We start from the raw sequence: 16,809 nt of genomic DNA on the forward strand, positions 1-16,809 counted from the left end.
AGGTTCTACAGTAGTTTTGCATAACAAAATGAAATACAATAAAGTAAAATACAAAAAAAAAAATGTTGAAATTAAAAACGAACAAATAAACAATAGATTTTATCACTCAAGAAGTAACTTTGCCTTAACTGTTGGTAATCATGGAAACTAAAAAAATTTGAAACTTCACCATTCTTGAATTTTGTTGTCTTTTATACCTTTCTTCAGAAAACGCTGAATTTTCCAGCTTTTTTTATCAAGACAATTTTTGTGCTTTGTCCATATACTTATGCTACAATATGCTATGAGTACCCCACCTTTCCCCTAAAAAAAGACAAAAAAACCCAAATTTCTTTTAAAAAACCCAGCTTTAGTTGGGTTTTTTTGGGTTTTATTTAAAAAACCCAAAAAACCCTGGGTCCATGGGCTTTTTTTAAAAAACATGGGTTTTTGCCAACCCTGGGTAAAGTACTGCTGAAGCAATAGCTACTCCAGCCCTATCGGGTACATTGTATCTATCACATGTACGTGAAAACAAATTAAAGTTCACTGTATTGCTTGTAGTAGTAAATTTATCGATATAAGCGTTTGTAGCTCGAAGCTTGTAAAAGTCCCTTGAATTCATCCTCACTGTCCGTATCGGATAGATGAGATGCGATGAAGTAATGTTACTAAAACTGTCTTCACTTTCTTCTTGAGGCTGAAGCTGCAATTTCTCTCCCTCTCTCATGTTTTTTTTTTTTTTTTTCTTTTTTTTTTAATCTGACAAATGTGGTTGTTAATATCTTTGCATTTGCAAGATGAAGTGTCAAATAGCAATTTACTAGCTTGGCAAAATGATTCTGATTATTTTCTTAGTCATTTTCAGATAGGATTTAAAAAGGCAGGGAGCATTTGACCTTATTCCCACATTTCAGCGAATTCTAACACCTGAAAAGGCAACTGTGAATTTAAACCAGGTGCAAATTGAAAGTTTAATCACATGTTTCTGTAAACGAAGTAACATTTATTATTATTGCAATCTTACATGCAACATATCCTATTTGGGTAAGGAAATCCAAACTTCAAACTCAATCCGGAGGCAACAAAGGCTTATCAGGTTGGAACAAAATTTCACACATGTTAGTTTGAGATCATTTAGCACTTTTTTAATCCCCTGCCCCTTAACATTTCGATTTTTTTTTTGACCCATCCTATTGGGCACCTGCTCTAACACCTACATGGCCAGTCCGACCCGAGGCTTGACTTGAAATCAGGTTTTTGGTTTTTTCCCTGATTTTTCTTCTAAAAGCAGGGGGATCGACTTACATATGAGATCGACTCATAGACAAGTACATACGGTACTGCACCAAATTATTAGTAGGTCTCAATCAATACTTAAAATGTTAGTAACAAGAACTTTATCATTTTATATTAACAAAAAATATTTTTGACACAACAAAATATTACAATACAAGTATCAATTTTTGAAAATTACTTGTGTTATCAGATGCTTTTGTCTTCAGAGATTATTTTTCCGTAACTGGAGTCAACAACATGCATTACTACATAGTTAAAATATTACCAGATAGGTGTCCAGCATAAACAATCTCACCATCTCACTTTCCCCACTACAAAAAGCTACAGAAAAATGAAAAATTTTTTTTTGAATATAGAAACCAGAGAGAATAACAGAGCGGGAGCTAGGGAGAGCAAGTTGGAGCCCATACCCCAGGCGGTGCGTTTTGTTTAAACTCGATATAAAATTAAAAGTAAGATGGGAATGGGCAGTTGTTTGAAGTTTTTGCTCCAGTTCGGAAGAATCTGAGGAGTGGACACCATGTCTCACCATAAAAGTTACAAACACTATGTGATCTAGTTTCTTCTAAACATGCAATTTATTTACCTGCCTATATCAAAGAACATTGAAGAAAAACCAGAGGTTTACAGTTAAAATGTAAAATAACTTAAGATGGAATTTACAGTTGAAAGTTAGGAAACATTAAAAAAAAAAAAAAGGATAAACACATCAAATGTTTAACGGATAACAAACGGTGAACAGGTAAAATAAATGTTCTTGAAATACCGAGAGAAATGATATAAAAGTTGTGTACAAGTAAATGTTACATTATTTGAAACAAACTGAAATGAAAGTTTTATCAAGAGAATCTCACCTGTTGAGTTCAGGACTTTGTAACAAAACATGCTGAAATCTAACGAGAAATTTTCAGCCGAAATTCCATTTCTGAATCCCGTTAAAGTAGTAACAACTTTGGTTAAAAATCCCCATCCGTCAATGGAAAAGCTATATTTATTGCAAAATAATGTCTCAATAAATAGACAAATTGGTAATCGTATAAATATTTCCAACAAATATGATTGCTTTCTTTGGAGGTTGTAATCTAAGTCTGAAAAGCTCGTATCCATTCTTCTTTGAGAATCGAAAGACCAACACAGTCACATCGTGCGGTGTAGCTGTCAAAACAAGAAACAAGATCATAAACACGGTAGAAACAGTACAAATGCAGCAATTGATCTTGGATGCTCGTATCGTAGCCTACGAGAATCTGTGCTGTTGCATGCAGAGCATGAAGTGTATCAGTGTGACGTCACTCCCATACATGCCAGCGCTACTTTTCCATGCTATTTCTACGAGGACACTGAGTGAGGTATAATAATTGCGAAATTAGGAAAGGTTTTATCGATTTCTTCGTTTTAAAAAGGACTTATTTCAATACCAGGTAAGTTGAAGTATCAAATGCAATCATTCTTATGTTCATTTTAGATGCAGATTTTATTTGAGAGTTCAATAAAATTTTGTTTACGTTCGCATAGTGAACCATTGAGCCACCATTCTGCATGTGGTGTTACTATATAGTCGTACATTTTCCTTCCATCAAAAACTATTTGAATTGATGAAACTATTTCCATATTAGATGAGTAAAAGTCACCAAAAAATCCGTATTTCACGAAATTTATGGGGTTTTTTTTTCGGTTTTTCAGCATAACATAAACGTTTGTTTACATTCGTTGAGGTGAAGTGTTGTTAAATTTGCTTCTTTTTAAAAAAATTCTGCATATTTCTACTCAGTCATGAAGCTTTTTAAGTCATTTTATAGTATTTTAAAGCATCATATGCAATGTGTATGTTATAAAATTTTGTTTATAATCACTGAATGAACCACCCTGCTCCACGTTGTGTTGCTATAATTTTTAACTCTAAACAAATTCGTTACACATTTTCCTCTAATTAAAAGCAAGTTACATTGGGATTAAATAAATTAAAGTCACAAAATAAGCGGCATTTCCTTAATTTTATGTGTTTTTTCTGTTTTTGAAAAAAAAAAACGAATGTTTGTCTACGTTCGTCGTACCGATATCCTACGTTATATCGTTTGCCGGTTCTGTTTATTCTGCAGATATTAATTTCTTTTTAGAACTAATTAGCCTTAAGTTTAAATATTTTGGTTCAAAGTAGGTTAGAGCGAGGAATGCAATAATTGTGAAGTATAGTCTCCACCCATATGTTCCATGTTGTGATTTTCACTATTCACTAATCACTGCAGGTTTTTCTTGGATTATGCACCATTTGCATGAATAAAAGATTAAAGTTACAAAATACATATACGTATTTCATTCATTTCATATACCATTTTTTATTCTTCAGAGTAAGACGTTTGTCCTCATTTGTTGAACCTATATCCATCTATAATGTCATTTGCTGTGTAGTGTTGGTGTTATTTTCTGCTTTTATTAATTTTTTCTAAAACTTTTATTCATAGCTTTACATTAAAAAAAATTATTGCAGATCCATTAATGTCTAAAGCATTTAAACAGAACATTTTGAGCAGTGATGCAAAGATTTTCTAGACATAGTTTAAACTTTGGAAACTATGTTGTCAAAAGCGACAAATTTTAGTAAAAAAATTTTTTTTTTGAAGAAAGTTATATGATCGTGACAATACCTAAAAGAGGCAAGGTGAGGGAGAGGGCAACTCCGCATCTTGCTTCAGAAAAGAATGGAATTCCGGGTTAGTCTAGGTAGAGTCCCTATATGAAAACGTAGTTTTCAGAGTTGCGACAACAGCTACGCTCGGAAAGCGCAACCGGTTACAGGGGGAAGATAGGGTTGCCGCCGAGCTGCAAGATTGGCTCCTTGTTCGCTTTCAAGTTTCGTTACAAAAAATAGTCACAAGCGGGAGCGGGAGGAGTGGCTGAAACGGGTTCTGAAGGATGTAAAAGCACGCAGATTCGAAAATGCATGCAGTCAATAAATGAAACGCTCGATTTTGATTCAAACATTAAAAGACAAAATGGCCCTGTGTTAGCAAAATTAAGAGCAGATTTTTTTTCTTAAACCTTATTCTCTTTAATACGATCAATTTTAAATTGATCAAAAGATTCCGAGACAACGAAAATTATATTATAATTTTAATTGATTCAAAATGAATGAAAGAATAAACACTGATTAAGAAAATTAAAATAAATAAATAAGCAACAAATAACGAACATAAAAAATTGCTTGTTTTTGCTACATTAAATTAAGCTTTATAAAGATTTTTGAACATAGAAATATTTCTTGTATTGATATCAAAAGCATTACTTATTTTTTTTCTATAAAAGGAAAATATACACTTTTCTGATTTAAATGGAACAAAGTTTAGCATTAGCTTAAAAATTCCGAGAGGAAATGTATGCCTAGGATGCCTACCTACGGGGGGGGGTGCTGTTAGGGGTGTGGCACCCATGTATATGCAAAGGAAAGTTTGAAAGAGTAATAAAAGAAATATGTAGAAGCTTAAAACAAGGTATCCTATCCAGGCCAGGATCTATACATTTTAGGCCTCCCTGCAACAAAATCTGTATAGCCCCTCCCCAGAGGTCATCAGTGTATATTTGTAACGTTAAATAAGTCTTAGTGCTAGGTTTTTTCAATTTTTTTCTTTAATTTAAGAGGCCGTTGGACCCTTTAAGACGTGGGGCACCCCACACTGCAGGGATCCTATCTCGCCCCAACCCACTCCAAAAAAAAAGAGATTAAGCACCTCTGAATATTTTAATGGTTTAGTGGGCACACCTAGTTAATAGATTAATTTGTATAAAGTTGAAAACTGAAATTATATTAATCAGAGGTCATTTCCAAGTAGCATTGAATCTTGGCGCAATATTGTACTTGGTTGGCTGAATGTTGGCGTACGATTTACACCCAATATTGGCTGAAGCTCGTAGGGGATACATTTTAACAATATTGGCCAATATTGCTATTGCAATCTTGAGCCATTATTGCATGCCGATCTAATGCCAATATTGGCGTTACGTTGGCTAAATAGAGGCTCACAATATTGGCTGAAGCACGGAGGGGATACATTTTGACAATATCGGCCAATATTGCTATTGCAATCTTGAGCCATTATTGCATGCCGATCTAAGGCCAATATTGGCGTTACGTTGGCTAAATAGTGGCTCACAATATTGGTTGAAGCACGGAGGGGATACATTTTGACAATATTGGCCAATATTGCAATCACACTCTTGAGCCATTATTGCATGCCGATTTTAAGCCAATATTGGTTAAATAGTGGCTTCCATTATTGTTATTGTTATATACACTGCTGTCTACATAAAATGCGACATCAAGAAGGTGCAGTCAGAATGATACAAAATTTTACACTTGATGGCAACATTGATTACAAAATGAAAATAAAATGAACATTTATTACTGGAAAAATCCCAAATGAATGGAGGTTTAAGTACCCTGTTGAATCAACTCTAGCTTGAATGTACATCACGATACAGTCGAACATTGAGGTATACTAGTCTCATGATGTAATAGGTCAATTCCTATCAGTTAATGTAAAGCACTACTAATTCAATCAAACTCATAGATTGTTCAATTTACCGTCAAATCATTCCAGATATGCTCAATTTGTGACAAATCATGACATCACGCAGGTCAGAAAAGGTGATAATGTGGGAGAGGACCCCCCCCCCTGCTGTGTGTGACGGTGCATTGCCCTATTGAACACGAGTCTCAACACTTGACAAAAATGTACCATTAGGTTGTGATAGTGCAGCGAATCAATGTTAGAGGTGATCCTGTCCCACACACAATATAGCACCCCATAGCATCACTACAGCTGTCGATGTGGTGTGCTCCTAAAAAGCAGGCTTTATTAGGGTCGCATACACTTGGAGTAGGTTCGAGTTCAAATCGATTTGTTAGCAACCGAATGGTTCCTGATTGCTCTCATAGCGATGAATCCAGATCGAATTTGGCAAAAGTAACATTTTTGTAAGGTTATGGAGAACACTTTGTGAACTACCAAATAATGCTTTTGCTTTTCAGCGGCATACCCCACCCACAGCTGGGACGCCTTTATGGGTTGAAATCATGTACAAAACATAGTCACTTCTAATATTGATCCACAGCACTACGACAGGTCACCCTGCGGTCCCCATGACACCAAACTGCGTTAATATCATTATTCAGTCACATGTGTTGGCACTCATGGCGGGGCTCCCAGGAAGACACTGCTTGATCACACACAGCAAGGGTGTGAGAGGACTTCCTTTTCCACTTTCTATGTCCAGTGCATCACCCTGCTTTGTCACAAATTGAGCATATCTGGGGGGATCATTTGAGAAGGTAAATTGTGTAGGCTATGAGCTCGATGGAATTAGTGGCACATTGACATTTCTAGTACCTGTGTACTAGGATATCCTACAAGACTGCTATGCTTCAATATTTGACTGTATTACCTCGTACATTCACACAATAGGTAGCTTGACAGGAGACTTAAACCTTCATTCATTAGGGATTTTTCCAATAATAAATGATCACTTTGCTTTCATTTGTAATCACTTTCTGATATTGTTGCCATCACCAGTATAAAATTTCATTTCATTCTGACAAATCCATCTTGGCGTTGCTGCATTTCATGTGGCCAACAGTGTAGCTAGCTGTTACAGTTTAACCAGGAATGAAATTGCAAAGGATCCCAACAATTTCAACAAAAAGGAAGAATGAATTAAAAGTCGCCTCCCCCTGGAAGCTTCGACCACGTAAACACTGAAGATGACTGCCGCAGATGCAGTCAAAACGTTTGGGGTAACAACAATCAGACCACAGCACAACAGCCCGGATCTCACAACACCATCAATTTAATTCATATTAAAAGTGCCTGATTAATTATTAAACGTTGGTCAGAAAAAAGAGAATGTCTTATGACTGTGCACCAACTAATGCATATTTTTATTTCTGAATCATATAACTGTAAAAGTAGCTAACAGCAGCAGAAATGAAACAGCTAATGCCAAGTTAACTCCATAAAAATTGATTAAAATGTAAAATGAAATATTAGATATAAATAATAAAAAGAAAACTTAACTTTAATTCTGCATATTGTAATAATAATATAAGAAAATGAAGAGTGATTTGAGGATGCAATTACTATTTTAAAGAATTAATTTGTGCTAATTCAAAATATCGGATATATATCAAAATATCAGATATTTCCTTAACTTACTAACATTGCTACAAATATTAGTTACAAAAAATCCTGAGTAGAATTCAGATTAGAGTTTATTCTCCCTTGACGAACAAATAGAAAATTTGTACAGATTTGGTTGCTTTGCAATTCTACGGTTGCAAAGAAAGGAAATGTTATTAAAATACAGAGCAAAAATTGCTCAAAATCTTTACTTGACTGTTTCCTTTATTTATAATAAAACATAGTTTTCAATAAAATTTGTTTACAATATATAATTTTAAATCCTTAAAACACATTAAAAATAAATAATAAACTTTTAAATTTGAAATAACTGATTAGTAAAGCTATTTTGCATTATTGAACAATTAGTGGTAGGAATTTTTATTACTTTTTAAATATATATATATATATATATATATATATATATATATATATATATATATATATATATATATACATATATATATAAACATCACTTTTAAGCACCTTTTTCTTTGAACTGGATAGATAGTTACAGAAATAGTAACTTAATTTTACAAGAATCAACTCCTTCAGTAAAATGTTTGAGCATGTTTAAGTAAATCATGTAAGTAAACCTTTAAAATTTCTTTATCAAATACTCCAGCATATGTCTAATATTTTCACATAGACAACAAAAAGTACTAAATAATGAACTAACAATTATTGTCAAAGAAAAATAATAAGCTCTAATTCACAAAATTGGCATTCTTTATAATAAATGTGGAAACAAATTATATTCAAACCTGATTTTGTGTGGTAAATAGGGCCCGTATTAATAAATTCACTCAAAACTTCACTTTTAATTATAAAAAATGTTTTAGCAACACAGTCTCACTTAGAAAATAACCCAAAACTTACGAAACAACTGTAGGAATTTCTTCTTAAAACAAAGTCAAGATACTGCAGCTACTTGGAATCTCGCCAACCTTTTATAATCTGCCTTTAAAGTATGCATCACAGAAGATTTCATCACTTTAAAATACTACTGAGCACTCGTTTTATAGACAAGTTAGCCAATTGAGTCCCAATTTGATAAAAATCTTTATGTACTGCAAAGAAAAAGGACTCCACAGAAACAGGTTTGAGTGTATTGCAAACTAAGTTGTTAAGTAATTCTTTTTTTAAACACATGTAATGTAGGTGACAATGAACACAGAATAATCTTTTAATATTTTATTATTGATGCAAATGTAGGTTGCACTTATTGCAGTGAAATGATGGACAAGCAGTTAGCAGTCTAATACATATATCAGAAAACTAAAACACATAAAAAAATACTTCCACTTACCATAATAAAAGGAAAATTGGAAATGAAAAAAAATTAAAATGTTGAAAATGATTAATAAACTCTTTGCATTTTAGCTTTCTGACATCACTTTTAACTCTGAATTGTCTTAGTTATGATAAAAAATAAAAACATTTATTTATTTTTATTTATTAAACAAATAAAAAATATTCTATACATAAAGCAAAAGAACTTTCAGCTTACTTTACATGTTTTTTCCCCTCAACTTTAAATTTCCAAAATCTTCAACAATATTAAATTTAAATCTATTTGATATAACTTTTAATAGCCAAAAGTGTACGAACACTTAATTTTTTTAAAGAGATGACCTGAAACAATTTATAATTTGTTTTACGGTTGAAAAAGAATATTCACAAGAACAGTTGGTTAAGGCAACGGTGTTAATATAATTATTTGTGTAAAGCAAATGGACAAATTCCACGGTGTTGGACGTAGAATTTGCACAAAATTTATCAATAAAAGTTCAGATTTTCCAGATGAAACAGAGCCTTTTTTTTTTTTTGCTCAATACTTATGCATGTAGAAACTATTTAAAAAAAATCTACGAAATTTCTAGAGAAAAGTTCCAACTTGAATCATGAAAAACGTCATAACGTTGAACGTGCATACCACAGATTTTTGCCATGTCATGTCAAAAATAAGGGTTTGGCATGAAAAAATTCAACACTGGTGTAAAGTCATAGTTAATCAAAGAATCTTGCTTTTTTTCGACTTCGGATACTATTTCTTGAAATACTAATTATTAGATAGAACTTCAATTATTTCTGAAACGATGTTTGACGCTAAATATTTTACACTACCTTTACTGCTATTTAGTCGTACATGCTCAGCTGAAAATAGATCATAGAACTTAATTCTCGTTCTGTAATGAGCCAAAAGTCTTATTATCATCAAAATGCAAGTTCACGTAAAGAAATGAACTTGGTAGCATAAAATTAGTTCGTAAAATTGTCTTTCAGTACTTACACTCAGACTTCTAAAAGTTTACTAGATTATTGTCAATAAGATTAGGTGTTTTGAGCACTGTGAAAAGGAATGTCGATTTCCAGTAGAAATTTGAATTTTCATGGAAAGTTTGTCTCATGATACATTCTCACATTTTCTGGAATTTTTCTTTTAGAGTTCTGGAGAAAATTCCTACCACATCCACAATGCAGGATCACGAAAATAAAAATCATAAAAATTATCTTGAATCTTCATATATTGATCCAGAATTTTTAAAGTCAAATATCGATCCATAACTTATTTCAGTTTTAAATGTTAGTTCATAATTCACAATGCTTGACGCAATTTAGAATGCCACTGTTTGATTATGATTTTCGAGTTTTAAAAACACAATGTCGATCCAAACTTTTCACTGTTCCACATCGTTTCAGCAATTTCTTCAATGTTGGATACATCTATCCAGAAATTTATTCAGCATTTAAAATTTCTTCATAAAAAGAAAATCCTTCTTTCATTACTTTTATTTTGGATGACAATGTTCATCATTGCAAAAGAAAGCTTTTTCATTGAGATGCTCCAATAACGCTTTTCTCTTTCGCTTTTTTGAGCTTCAGAGTAGATTAGACACAGTTAAAAAAATCACAGATGAGAATGATAAAATATCATTTAAGAAATGAAGGCAACAATAAAATTGTAAGGAAAGTATCTCCGATATTCGTACAAAAGCATTTACCATGTGCAGCGAGCGAGAACAATAACACAAAATGTGCAGACAAAGTTGAAGTTTCTTTTTTACCACGTTTCAAAAAATTACAACTGTGTTTAAAGTGAACTCAAATATCTTCATTTTTGAGGACTATCTCTACGTTCAACATTTGTTTCAGCATTTTAAAACAGTTTGTGGAATTTCAGGCAATCAGGCTCAATGTTTAATTGCTCACTTAGGAAAATGGATCATTTTTCAGATTCGTTTCAAAATCGGTTGAACATCAAAGAGCCATCTTCCGCCCAATATTGGCTTTCCAGAATTCAACCAATTTCTCGCCAATATTGTCTCACAGCCTAAATACAATAATGGTTGAGTAATGTTTAGCCAATATTGGGACAAGATTGTCTGCCAATCTAAGTACAATATTGCCAATGCAATGAGAGGCCAATATTGGCACAAGATTGTCTGCCAATCTAAGTACAATATTGCGTATGCAATGGGAAGCCAATATTGGCTTAACATTGCAAAAATCGTGCCAATATTGGCCAAGATAATGCCAACGTGAACAATCTCACGCCAATATTGAGCCAAGATAAAATGCTACTTGGGTTTTTATTTGAAACTAGATGCAGATAGAAATATTCAGAAATAAATTGGGAAGTTAAAGAGGGGGGGGGTCTATTTTGACACATTATATTTTTTCAACATTCTTATATGCATAAGAAACAGATGTCTCCATTATTTTATATTTATTTCTTGAAAGTACACTATCTATTATTTAAAATTTTCAACAACATTTCTATACCAAAACAATACTAGAATGAAAGGTACTTAGATAGTAGACATTTTTTTAATGAAACAAAATTAAAACAATTCAGAGCACCAAAAAAGGACTTGTACTTATTCTGAATCTTTATGACAAAGCAAAAACTAAAAATTGAAAACAATTTAGCATGAGGAAAACTCATTTATTTCATGCAAGTTTTCAGATCAATAGCATGATTTTATTGTTGTAATCTTGTTGTTGTTGTAAACAACATAGATCTCTGTTGTTCAATTTACTTTTTGGTGTTATTGTATCTATAAACTTTATTTAAAACACAAAATTTTCAGCATTTTCATTCGAAAAAGAAAACATTAGTTTAATTAAAAACTTCAGTCACTAATGGGCTAATCTTCAAAAAGTGCAACATTGCTGTCACATGCCTTTTACAGTTAAAACAAAGGAATAATTTATTATTTTTTAATTTCAGCAAAAATATATCCATTTAAATCTGCCGACAGTTTTTTTTTTTTTTTGTAATAATTTTTATTTCTTTTTTTTTTTGGTTTGCAGCATGTGAATTCTCACCTCCATGTGTTAGAATTTAATTGATTCAAAATAAATAAAGAGATAAAAAAAGGTAAGAAAATGAAAATAAATAAATGAACGACAGATAATGCACATTAGAAATTGCTTGTTTTTGTTTCGGAAAGGCAAACGTTGTAAAGAGTTTTAAATCTAAAAATATTTCCTGTAACCATCTAAAAAGCAATATCACTAATTAAAATGGTTTGCTATTAAAAAAAATGCTAATTAAAATTGCATGTTTAAGTTTACGCTGTACAATTTTCTGATTTAAATGTGATTAAGTTAAACATTAAATTAAAAATTTGAAAGAAAAATATGCAAAGTAAAATTTGAAAGTTCAATACTAGAAATAGGTAGATGGTCAAAACAAGGTAACAGCTCCCCCCCCCAAAAAAAGAAAGAAAGAATACCAAGAACCTCTAAATACTTTAGCGGTTCAGTAGGCACTCTTGGTTAAAATATTAATTTGAATAAAGTTGAAAATTATTACTTTAATTTGATGTAGATAGAAATATTCAGAAATAAATTGAGGAGTTGAGGGGGTGTAATTTGAAACATGACTTATTTTCAACTCATATGAATAAGAAACAAATGTATCTATTGTTATTTATTTCTCTGCATCACATCATGCATCTATTACTTACATTTTGAACAATATTTTCAAATCAAAACAATATTATAAAGAAAAGAAAGTAGACAGTTTCTTAATGAAACAAAGAAAAAAATCAGTCCCAGCACCAGTAGAGGACTTGTACTTATTTTCAATGTTTGTGGAAAAGCAATGTTTACATTTAATTTTGACAGAGATTTTAAATACAACTTAGCATGAAGAAAACTCATTTATTCCATACTAACAGTTCAGGTCATTACAACATAAAGATTACAACAAAAGTCTCTAATGTTCAATTTATTTTTTGATGTGGTTACATCTGTAAATTTTATTACAAACATAGAATTTCTAACATTTTTACACACACACACAAAAAAAAAGAGAAAACAAAGACATTTTTCTCAATGAGGCAATTAAAATCAAATTCAGGGTACCAAAACAGAATTTGTAGCTTTTATAGATTTTGGGGCAAACTATTATTGTCAATAACTGTTTAAGTAACAAAATAAGCAAAGATTAATCTTTGTGTTTTCTGAAATGCAACGTAACTTTAAAATATTCACATGTTCAAAATGTGGTTATTATTATCAAATTTTTAAAAATTCTTTACTCCAAAGTATGATTTCCTAAAACTAATAACTATGGACAAAACACAAGTTTAATCAAAAATTTCAGTCGTTTATAAGCATAGAAAAACAAAGAAAATAAATTTTGTTATAGACTTTACTCCCATCTACTCAATTAGGGAGTTTCGATTAGACAGGGCAAAATATACTGATGCTTGTAATTTATTTTCTTTTATACTATTTGTGAAGTGAATGTTTGTGAAAAAAAAAACCCTTGATTGAAATAAATTGAATTTTTGTTCAGATTTTTTCATATAGATTGCAATTCCATTCATTACCCTGTATCATGGATGGATGAATTTGACCTATATTCCAACATCCTGAAAAATGCTTCCAGAATTTAGTCAGAAACAGAGAAGGTGCATTGACAGTCGGAAGTGGACTAAGATAACAGTTGCTACCTATCCTTTTCAAAATTGGAGTTATTTGCAGTTATTCAAATCCTGTCCTGTAGTTTAAGTGGGGAGAAAAATCTCTTCTTGAGAGGGGGGGGGGATTTCTGGATAACTACACAAAGAGAATAAGCATCAATGAACTGTTCATTTAATGCTGAAATAAACAAACCTAAATATATCTTTCATAATTTTATGTATACCTGAATTTTTTAGCCTTGCATTGAATACCGAAAAATTTATTAAAAATCTAAATTGAAAACAATATTTTTACATGACAAACAAGCATAAACCTTAACGCATTTGTTTTACAAAACAAATTCAAACCTCTAAATTTAGAGACTCAAAACAGAATTCCAGCTATTTCTCAATTTCTGTTGCAAAACTATTGTTTGTTTTACCTCTTTACATTTCAATATTATTATACAAATGAATGATAATAAATAATGAATGATAATAACAAATAAAGCGTGACAAATCAGAAATACAGCACTGTTTGTATGAAGAAGATCAAAATTTCATTTAATTACACTATTTAGCATTTAAAGACAGAATTTTTGTTGGTTTGCATGTCATTGCTGAAAGTCCAAAGACCATTTTAGCAACAAATTTCCTGAAGTCATCAGCATAATAAGAAGCATAACAAACATGAATGGCATATTATGTATGGAAGTTTATTATTTTTTTTTAACAACTTCATTAGTTTTGATAAAGCTGTCATGCTAAGAAAACTTGGAAAATGATTTCTGGACATCCTTGTAAACTAAATATTGGAAATCATTCTATTATACAATTCTTTAAGCGAACAGTACAATACTATCATGAGTTTTCTAGAACATCTGCATCAGGGCTATAGTTCAGCTAGTAGTTGAGCTTTCTTCAAGTTGCAGAATATCTGGAAGAAACATAAAAAACATTAAGGGCAAATAAATTTAAAAGCAGATGTAAAACTCTTCAAATGTGCTAAATCATCAATACGGCTGAACACAAATTGGCAGGAATGTTTTTTTAAACTAGTTCATAAAATTATAACTGGAAAATAAATAAACACACTTTAATTGAAATAGAGCTGTATTTCAACTACTTTGCATTAAGTGTGTTGTAAAATTTAATTTCAAATAACAGGGTGTGTTTTAAAAACACTTGAAAAAGTAAAACACATATTACAGGGGAATATTTTACATAATTCATCAGTCTCTTTTGACTAGCATAGATTGTTTTTCATTTAATTATGTATATAAAATTATGTACATATTTGTTACTGTGCATCATCTTTGCCTTTAAGAAGAGAAATCATCAGTTTATGATGACTAAAATAAGTAATGAACGTTCGTGATTCTAAATTTTTTAGGAAACGTGAGAAAACTTGCTTGTTTTTGCTGCACCTCACTTAGGAATATTCACAACAAAATTGTAGAGGGAGGTGGGGCACGTTGGACAAAGGGACATGTTGTACGGGTTCCAATTATTTGAATAATATTAATATTTTTTATTTTATTTTTTGATCAACAAATAGCTCCTATGGTCCTACAAATCCTATAATGAAATCACATGGTACATTTATATTGAACAAATTTTATTCCAGAAAGTGTTATTTCAGCAGTCCTGAGTACTTTTCAGAAAACTATGAATTAATTTTTTTAATGGTTTTAGTCAAGATTGCGGGAAAAAAAATTGAACTCCTGTCTTAAACTTTTACGTGAATGCTACTACCTCATCAAAGCGCTTACTTGTGATTGTGATTGAAAAAATGTGAGTGCATACTAAAGAAATTAATTATAAACTGTTTTTGTTTGTTTTTAATATATAAATTTAAGTGAAGTAAAAATATAGAGAATGCAATATACTGATGCTTGAATTTAAATTCTTTAAAATAAAGCCACATTTTTTAGTAAATTCATTTATCTATACCTGATATTTCAGCTGGCCACATGAATCAGTTTTGAAAGCCATCACTGTTTTAGAGCATTTGAATTCCCCTTTATTTCAATGTTCTATTTCCTGACAAAAGTATTGATTTTCTAAAGACTTCAACAAATTAAGATAAGCTCTGATAAATTGAATATTTATTTATTTATATATTTATTTTTATGAGTGGTTGAAATGAACTCGGATGCAATTGAATTACTTTTTGAGTGGGTGAGGCAAAATAATGAACATGTAATAAATGAATATAAATAATGAAAGAAAAATTACTTTATAGTTGATGCATTATAATAATAATATAAGAAAATAAATAACTCTGATTTAAGGAAGCAGTTACTAAACACTTTATTTTGCATTGGTTGAAAACATCGGATGAATATCAAAATATCCAATATACAGTCGATTCCCGCTACAAAGCGATCCGACTTACGCGAAATGGCTATAACGCGATTTTTTCAACAGTAAAGAATTTTTGAGCTAGCGTGAATTCCTCGCCCGCAACATGAAAATTTTCGGAAAGGAACCGCGGTGAGTAAGTTCTTTTCGTGAACGGACCTTCATCCCTTTAGAATCACTGAGAGGAGAAGTATCCACACTGTACTAGTCTTTTATCGCTTATATAAATAACTACTTCTCATTTTCCATTATTTTTTTTTCATTCTAAATGCGAAAGTTAACGAAATATAACGACACTTAGGAGCGCTGCTTTATCTAAAGTTGGCGAAGATAGAAAGAAAACGAGAACGTTTCTGACAATTAAAGAAAAGGTAGAGCTTCTTGAAAAGCTGAAGCTGAACCAAAAAATGCTTCGAAGGGTAGCACAACAATTAGGTATGACGGTATGAGTGAATCTTCCATACGTACAGTTAAAAGTCAAGAAAAGGAAATCCATAAAAGTTCACCGAGTAATAGTATCCAAGTAAAATGCAAAAATTATGGAAATGGAAGCTGTTTTTTATTGTAAATTAAAGAAACCAGGAAGAGGGGTAATGCCATAGATGGAAACTTTATAAAAGAACCAATGAAGCAACTGTATTTAAAAACATATTAGAATAACTGCAGCATAAATCATCATTTTCACTTTTTTTAAGTTACAAATATCATTACTGAATCAACTGTACGGTACAACTATAGGGCATTTGTTCTCCTTACTACATGCCGTACGTACAGTACTGGTTTATTCTATGTCTTTCTTTCCCATTGATCATTGTTTTTGTGCATCATAGCAGTATTTTATGTTGAATAAAACGGCTTTTTTTTAAATACAAATAAAAATTTAGTTCTTTATGTAAGAAACAGTAAGGTATGGTTAAGAAAAGGTTTTTAACTGTTTAAGGGGAACTGATGTGATATACCCCACCCTTGGCGACTTTTTCCTGTTGGCGCCAAGAAAGCGTCGCCAAGAAAACGATGTATGACGACATATGTCATACATCGTTCTTAGCGATGCTTTTTTAGCGCCAACAGGAAAAAAT

The sequence above is a fragment of the Uloborus diversus genome, chromosome 3 (assembly GCF_026930045.1).
Source record: "Uloborus diversus isolate 005 chromosome 3, Udiv.v.3.1, whole genome shotgun sequence".
NCBI classification, from domain to species: Eukaryota; Metazoa; Arthropoda; class Arachnida; order Araneae; family Uloboridae; genus Uloborus; species Uloborus diversus.